The sequence below is a fragment of the Marmota marmota genome, unplaced genomic scaffold (genome assembly GCF_001458135.2).
Source record: "Marmota marmota marmota unplaced genomic scaffold, marMar, whole genome shotgun sequence".
Taxonomy (NCBI): domain Eukaryota; kingdom Metazoa; phylum Chordata; class Mammalia; order Rodentia; family Sciuridae; genus Marmota; species Marmota marmota.
The window spans coordinates 12,723,752-12,732,494 of record NW_025999999.1 but is presented as its reverse complement, the minus strand read 5'-3'; the positions used below and the strand labels follow the sequence as shown (position 1 = coordinate 12,732,494).

Here is an 8,743-nt window from a genome sequence, read left to right as displayed (position 1 = left end):
TCTCTCTCCCTCCCCCCTACCCCCCCTCCCTCCTCTATCATACACACACACACACACACACACACACACACCAGAATAGAATATTGGGACACTTGGAGAGAACTAGATAATTTTGCTGTGAGTTATCATACTAAATCCCATGGAACTAGAGATTTGAAAGCAAAGTAATAAATTGTCTTAAGTCCTTAGGCAACAGATTCAGCTTGTATTTTTTTTTCCTAAGTTTAATTTCATCTCTGAGTTGGCAGAAACAAAAACAGTCTTAGAACTAAGTTCATTTCTTATACCAAGTATAGCTAAAGATTCCTTTGTTTTGGAGAGGCAATACATGATAGTATTCTACTGCAAAGTTAGGACAGGGCAAACACACTAGGCACCATCTATTGGATAAGAAAAATATCAGCATCAAGGAAAAATGCAGCAGATTCTAACAACAACTTTTATTGAAAATGTAGTTTCAATATCTCTACCTCTTATCCCACTTGGATGATCTTTTACACTCTAGATGTAGTGGCTAATGAGCTTTATAAATGAAAAATGCTAAATTACAAAAGCATTCCACCCTCTATTAAAAAAAATCATCAAAACCCAGGTTCCTGCCTTGGCAATTAAATCCATTATGGTAACACTCCCTTCATTACCTATGCCTCTGAGTCCATAGATGTCTGTTTATACCTAGGGGTTGGCTGCATGTTCATTATAGTGATCTTATATTAAAATAAAATTTTTTATCCAAGGAATCACTAAGCATAGTGAAAACTCTGGTGCTACCACTATTTATGAATCTCTAGAGCTGTATGTGAGATGAACCTTGAGATGAATTACCCTGAGTATCAACTTATTGAAGATTTATTTTAATGATCACCAACTTCACAAATAAAATAACAACAAAAAAATGAAAGAATTACTGAGATAAGTCACATGTGTGTCTGCAGGTTAGCATTATCCTCTCTACTAGAAAATTTTACACTCTGAATGAAATTACATCATGGTAGGAAAAAAATCCACAAGCACAGCAAGAAGACATAATTAATTGGCACACTTAAGTATTCAGTTTGGGGTGCTGCATTTTGTTTTGTTGACAGTTGTTTGTAAATTATCCATCTATTGTTTAGCATACATTTGTCTAGTTCCACAACCATGCTGTGAGCTCTTTAAAGTAATCTTGTCCTGCTGTCTGTGTCTGAAATTTTCCAAGAGTGCCCCAAACTTTGTACAAGTAAAAAAGCACTTCTGCACTAGCCTAAGGCTGAATGTGTAGTCAGAATTATGTGAACAATCTGGTACACATGAAGTGTGTAGTAATTATAGATGATGATGTTCGTGGAATGATAGAAATGAAAAAAGAATTTAGTAGAAATGAGGCAATATGCTAATTTATTAGTACATCTTTCTAATAGCTCAGTGTCTTTCTTTTTAAATTGAGATATCTATTCTGCCGTTTCTTAGGCCTGAAAAACTAATGCATTACAAAGACTGGAAACTGCTTTTCCACATTGATTTACTAAATTTCAATTATACCAAGATCCATTGCAGTGCTATTAAGCATAATATTAACAGGGAATAAATTGACTATTACTTGGCTATTAATTGGATACTACTTAGTTCCAATTTCCCTCTTACATCTAAGTACTGGTACTGGTCATCCTGAACAAACAAACAAATAAATAGTAGTCTTCCAGTATTTCCTACTTTGTATGAGCTACCTCATAATAAAATGCAAAGCCATATGGGCAAATTGGGGATTGCATTTAAAATTTGGGGCTTCATTTATCATCTTTATAAATGCCTTATGATACTTAATATGCATGAGAAAAGGATTACACACATATACATACATATATTTACAGATCTTCTGAGACTGTTATATTAACTCCTCTCTTCTCATGATGACTAAATTTCTGTGTGGAAACAAATGCCGATGTAGAATATTCTGCATTATGGTTCTTTCTAATTGTCTGAATTGTCCCTGAAGCAAACCATTAGTACAGGAAAATTGGAGAACATGAAATGCACCATTAGTTGCTAATAAGGAATATAGATTCAGTTTTAGGACATACAGGGAGGATGAGTGCCTTGTGCAATTGGTCCCCCAACTTTTATCCCCTGGGCTCAGAGCTGTATCCACTGAAACTCATTAATGGACTGTTGTAAATGGGGGAAAAGAAAGAAAAATTTGCCCACCTCTGTTCTTCATTACCACATGAAAGTGATAGACCTTGACACTTGAAATAGCAAATAATTTCTAGTAGTGGTTTATCTGCTTGCAATTGCTGTCTCCAAGACAGTCTCCATGCTTATTTGGTTAATGCACCAATTCTTAATCAATGCCAACTGTGGGCCAAAGGTTAGGTATTATGTATCAGGAGTACATGAAAAATAATTTGGTTTAATCTTAAAAGTGTGTGTTATTGAAAAAAAATGTGTAAGAGCACTTAAAAGAGTACTTACATATTTAAGGATCATTAACTGTTACTATTGTGTTTTCAAAAATGTCAACTATGCTGAACACACTATGCCAAGTGCTGGAGCAACTCTATAAATTATCTTGAATTTTGCCTTTGGAACCTCACATAGTTTGTCTCACATAGTTTGTAAGTAAAATGAGTTCCCTAACTTTGTTCTTCATTTGAAAAATTATTTTGGTTAGTCTAAATACTTGGCCATTTCATATAACTTGACTAGTTTATCGAAATAAAATCTTCCTAGGATTTTGATCTTGATTGCATCAGATTTATAGATCAGATTCGGGTGAACTAGTAATATCTTAACAATAACAAGATTTACAAACTGTATGCCGAGAATAAATATCAACTCATTTGTCTAGGTTTTAATTGATTGCTTTGAACAATTAATGTTTGCATTAGGCAAACAAATCTTTCACATATTTGCTTAGATCTATACCTAGGTATTTCATGCTTTTTGGGACATTGTAAACGGTACTTTTTAAGTTTTAATTTCTGTTATTGTGAGTATATAAAATACAGTGTTATTTATTTCTAATAATCATTCGTCCTTATTAAACTGACATTTCTTATAGTATTGTAGATTCTTTGGATTTTTCTAGATTATTGTGTTATTGGCAAGACCAATATATTTCATCCTTATCAATGTAGTAGCATTTTATTTGTTTTCCTTGAGATGTTGTGATGATAGTTCTGTATAATATTGAATGGGAAAATGTGGACATCCATTCCTTGAACTTAAAAAGAAAAGAAAACATTAAGTCGTTGTGTATTTGTGTGTGTGTGTGTGTGTGTCTGACGGTCAGTGTCTCTACTTGTGTTTTAGTGGGGATTGAAACCAGGAGTGCTCTATTATAGAGCTTGGCCCCAAACCTTTTTTATTTTTCAATTTTGAGACACAACCTTGCTAAATTGTAAAAGTTGGCTTTGCAATTGTGATCCTACTGCCTCAGCCTCCCACGTTACTGGGATTAAAGGTGTGCCACTGCATTGCCTTAAGTCTTTAATAATTAAATATAATGCTATCTGTAAATATTCTGGAGAGTTCCTTTATCAAATGGAGGAGCTGTTCAGCTATTTTTAGTTGATGAGACATGTTACTATGACCATGTGTTTTAGTCAGCTTTTTTGCTGCTGTGACTAAAAGACCTGTGACTAAAAGAACAATTTTAAGGAAGAAAAAGTTTATTTGGGGGGCTCACGGTTTCAGAGTCTATAGACACCTGGCTCCATTCCTTGGGGCTCCAGGTGAGGCAGAACATCATGACCAAAGAGTGTGGCAGAGGAAACATTTGGGAACATGGCACCAAGAAGCAGAGGGAAAGACTAAACTCAGCTCACCAAATATATGACCAAAAGGCACGTCCCCAGGGACCCACTTCCTCCAACCACACCCTTCCAGCCTATAGTTACCACACAGTTAATCCCTGTTAAGGGATTAATGAACTGATTGATGGTGAATTACATATTCTTATAACGTGTTAAATCAACCTTCCTTGTCATGATAAACACAACTGGGTTGTAATATATTATCTTTTTATATATTACTGAATCACATTTGCTATTTTTTTTTAGAATTTTTGCTTCAATGTTCATGAGGGACATTAATCTGTGGCTCTTGTATTGTTATGTCTTTGTGTGGTTTGGTATTAAGGGGCGCCTCACCTTATAAAATACATTAAAACTTTTTTCTCTCCTTCCATCTCTGGAAGAGTCTGTAGAGGGTTGGCCAAAGTGTTTAAGAGTTGCCATGTAGACCTAGAATTTTCTTGGTTGGGAAGTTTCTAACTACAAGTTCAAATATGATTTATTTAATAGCTCTCTCTCAGATATAAATATGGCACTCTGTAGGTTTCAATAGTTTGTAGAAGAAACAATAGTAGTTGGAGACTTCTATAAAGTTGTCACTTTGTGTAATTTATCACATTTATAAATCTAAATTTGTATTTTCTTGTTGTTCTATTGGAGTGCTAAGAATGGGTCAATCTATTCTAGAGGCAATTTCTTCTCACACATGTGCAGTACATTACTTGCCAGAGATTAAAAGAGAAGCATACGATCTTCAGAACTTTCTTTCCAGAAGTGTCCCTTCTGAGGTAGCCTGCTCCGTAGTCTAGCTCATTCAAACTCTGCCTTCTAAACTGAGAAATACATGCTGACTCTTTTTAGATTCGCCTTTCCTGCCCTGAAGGTTGGAAACTACCCCCAGAGAGGAAGCTGGACAGTCCTAAATCTAATCTCAATTTTTATCTTCAGCCCAAGTGTCATGGAGAGAATTATTTTTTTTTTGTACACCTAGATCAAAAAAATCACAATTCTATACAGTGTGTTGTTCAGTTTCTGAAGACCTTTGTTTCATGTATTCTATCCATTGTTTAAGATGGAAGGCCAGAAGCGGAAACCCCTTTATTACAAACCTGTAGTCCCCAGACACCCAGTCTCAGGGTTTTCACACCTTGGTGTGGCGGTTATTCTGCATGCACTAGTACTTGATGTCCTCTGCCAGCTCTGGCTGCTATTGTGCGTGGCATCTCCTTGAGCATGCTCACCTCCTTGAGCATGCTCACCTCCTGCTTGTATGGCTGAATCTCCTTCAGGTCACCATTGCCACTCCTGAGCTCTTTCATGTAAGGGCCCAAGAGCCGCTGGTCATTACCTGGGGAAACTGTCAAATTCAGTAGATTCCACTAATCTTCTTAATTTACATTTTTTAATTAACTATTACAAATTACAGGACACTGTGTAACAGTACAATGCTAATTACTCATGTTATATATTGCTGTAATCAATATAATAAAGCAAAACAGTGAGAGTATTTGATTGTATTGTTAAATGAAAAATTCTCCCACAATTTACTATATATCCACTCTCTATATTTCCATTAGAAATCATTACCTTTTTTTTTAATATGCCTGTAAAAACAGTGAAAGTCAATGTGAAGTCCTTTGAGAGAATTTTGCTCATTAATGGAAACTCTGTTTTGCTTGTCAAAGTTGTATACTCTATCACAGCTTAAGAAGTGATTTTGCTTTGTGATTAAAAGCCCCTGGGTAAGGCAGGCTAATTATATTGGTGATTTCAATCCAACAGTGATATATTCTTGCAATGTTTTAGTGACTTTATTGAGTTGCTAAATAAAGAGTTTATTAAAATATTTTTTCTGTATGCTAGCCAAAGTACCACAGCTATAAGCTTTAGGTTAGGAAGATTAAATGAAAGAAAATAGGCTTAAGTTACTTTATACAGCAAAGCTAAGTGGGTTTAAAATTAGGAAATCTTTGCTTTATACTGTAAGATTTTAGCAAATCAACCATCGTTTGTTGTTAAGGCACTGTGATATGAGAGGAAAACCATGTCTAGAGTTGCAACAAGAAGATTAAAAAATGTGGAGAAGTCATTCCATCTCGAGTGTCATGGGGAGAATTATTATTTTGTAGACCTGGATCTTAAAAGCAAAGCAGCTTTAGGGTTGTTTGACACAGGAAATTCATTCCCTTTGATCTTCATGGGCTGACATTTTAACACCTTTACTAACTGGGAGATATCATCAATAATGAATGCAACCAAAGAAAACTGAATCAATGAATATTTTTGGAACGTTAAAGTGTCATTTTCCTCCTTTGGAATAAATATACCCTTGCATTTTGTCTGTCTAATTTTGACACATACTTTAAACCCTGCTCTACTTCCTTTTGCCATCTACAAACTTCCTTGTTTACTCACACATCTAGTACATAGAATAAGACTTCATTCTGAACAATGGAGTGTTTGAATCTTTGCATCCCAAGTGTTTGCTTGTGTGATGGGGGTGACAATGATCTTCCCAAATAAATTATGCCTGCCATATGACATAAATATTGATATGGGAAAAAGTGAAGTTGTCTTTTATCAAGAGATAGTTTATCCTTGGAACGAAGGAGCTGCTTCGTTTTTGATTGCTATACAATCTGTCAGGCAGACATGGCAGCTGAATTAACAGTATGGTCTTGATTCCTGGGCCATTTCTAACTTTGGATGGACCCTATAAGGGTAATCACAAAATGTTTGCTTCTCTTGCTACGACGTCCAAGGTAAGTGACCTAACTAGACCTGTAATGAAGTGAATGGGATTAAATAAAAGCTATGATAATGTAGGAGCAATTTTGCTTTTGTAGGAGAGGAATGGGAGTGTTAGGAAGGAATGTAGAACAGAAACATGAGAAATAAGTTGAAATCTTAATGATATGCAGATGGTTCTCTGTGGTTTATTCATGGGCCTGCCAGAAACTTATTTTCTGAGGACTCCAAGAGCTCCCAGGAGAGGAACGTTGTAAAGGAAAAATGACTCAGTGACAAAGTTTTCACTGAGCAATGATCTTGAGCAGGTGGACTGTTTCACTCATTTGTATCCAATCCTTTAGGGATTTTATTCTAATTTGAATTAGTATAGAAGTATCAGAGTAAAATAAGAAAACACTATTATATGAAATATCCCTAATTGGCTGGAGAACAATCCCAAGTCCTTGAATTCACCCCTAACACAGTGTGACCAAAGGGGAGATATAAATTCTTCTGATTATCAGCACAAATTATCTCACAATTTCAGCATTTCAAGAGCCCCTAGGCACTTTTGTAGCAGAAGTAAAAAGACAGGGTAGTTTTCAATAAACATCTAGGAAAGCAGTATGACCTCTGGCACATTGGAACTTAAAAGGTGCTCAGGGGAGGCTAATGTATTAGCAGCAATGATGATTGGGAATGGGCTCACATGCTAAACATATTCCTGGAAACCTTTGTAACATCCTAGACAAGTGGTAGAAATTAACTGTACAGGACTTTACTGAGCATTAGAGGTGGGACCACAGCCAAAAAATTTATTTTTTTCATGACCATATATGTACACAGAGTCAGGTAACATTGGGTTTATAATGATAACCTTTCAGAAGTGTTTGATTACTTGTAGAATAGTTTCTAAAAAGGACAATTAAAACCCTTCTATAAAGAGTATTTATGAATAAGAGGGTAAAATCAATAAGACTGTGTTGTCTTAAGTTTCTCAGTACAGAAGTTGAGCATCGGTTATTAATTATTCTAATTATACCAGAACTTATTCAGAAAAGTTCATATTAAGTGTTTTTTTAAGAGAGAAATAGAGAATTTTTTAATATTTCTTTTTTAGTTTTCGGTGGACACAACATCTTTGTTTGTATGTGGTGCTGAGGATTGAACCCGGGCCGCACGCATGCCAGGCGAGTGCGCTACTGCTTGAGCCACATCCCCAGCCCCTTAAGTGTTTATTAATAATTATTATTTATCAATTATTAGTAATGATTGGTAATTATTAATTGTCCCAGTTATTCCTAGCAGTTTATATTTATTTCCTCAGGTCGGCTTTCCAATACTGAATTATCCCAGATACTTGCTCCAGACACTGGCATGTGGGGTGTGTGGAGAAATGCAGAGGGACTTCAGAGCATCTCCAACAAGCATCAGGCTCTTGGCCAGGATGGAAGAGAGTCCCAGGTATGAGTGTGCTCAATGCCATATGCTTTCTGTTTCTTTCTAAATGTGAACTTTGAAATCACATAAAGGCAACAACCATTTTTATTTTATATCAGTAACTTGAATGTTGGAAAACACAAATACACGGGCAATCTCTAAAAAGCAGAGATGTGAAAGATCTGTAAGTTCAGATGTCTTCTGCCTTTTCCTATTTCTCTCCTTCTCCCTCCCTGCCAGCCTCACCCTCTCCTATCCTTCATTTACCCCTGCTTATTGCTCCTGCAATCAGTTATGGTTGCACACCGTTTCCTACTGGGGTGCATAGTCTTTAAACACAACTTACTACACATATAAGTCATTGACTAGTACTGATGAGAGACTAGAAAGAAGAGAAGACACATTTATCTCTTAAGAATTTCATTCATGTCTTCACAGACTGGATGATACTCCCTTCAATAGAGGAGGGAGAAGATGATGAAAGAGTGAACTACCTTCTAGGAAAGCACTATTTTAATTTCCACATGGGTGAGAGTTAGATGCAAACCAAACCAAACAAATAGGGTATCCTAAATATGTCATAGAATTATCAATGGATATTGTATGGGAATTTGAAAAAGTGTCTAAATAAGAGAAAAAGAACACAATTTTTTTTTTGTGGGTTGTTCAAAACATTACAAATTTCTTGACATATCATATTCCACACTTTGATTCAAGTGGGTTATGAACTCCCACCTTCACCCCATACACAGATTGCAGAATCACATCAGTTACACATCCATTGATTTACATATTGCCAT

The 8,743-nt window shown here is 35.8% G+C and overlaps 1 long non-coding RNA gene across 38 annotated transcripts in view; it reads left to right on the top strand.

Moving 5' to 3' along the window:
- The window catches only part of LOC107149875, a 528,547-nt gene that overhangs the window by 106,032 nt on the left and 413,772 nt on the right, over window positions 1-8,743 (top strand). For 37 of the 38 annotated variants that reach the window (XR_007349161.1, XR_007349163.1, XR_007349165.1 and 34 more), the window contains one exon: window positions 7,831-7,967. This is a non-coding gene — a long non-coding RNA (uncharacterized LOC107149875). Of the gene's footprint in view, window positions 1-3,830; window positions 7,968-8,743 lie in introns of those variants that run through there. The other variant, XR_007349145.1, reaches the window with a different exon arrangement.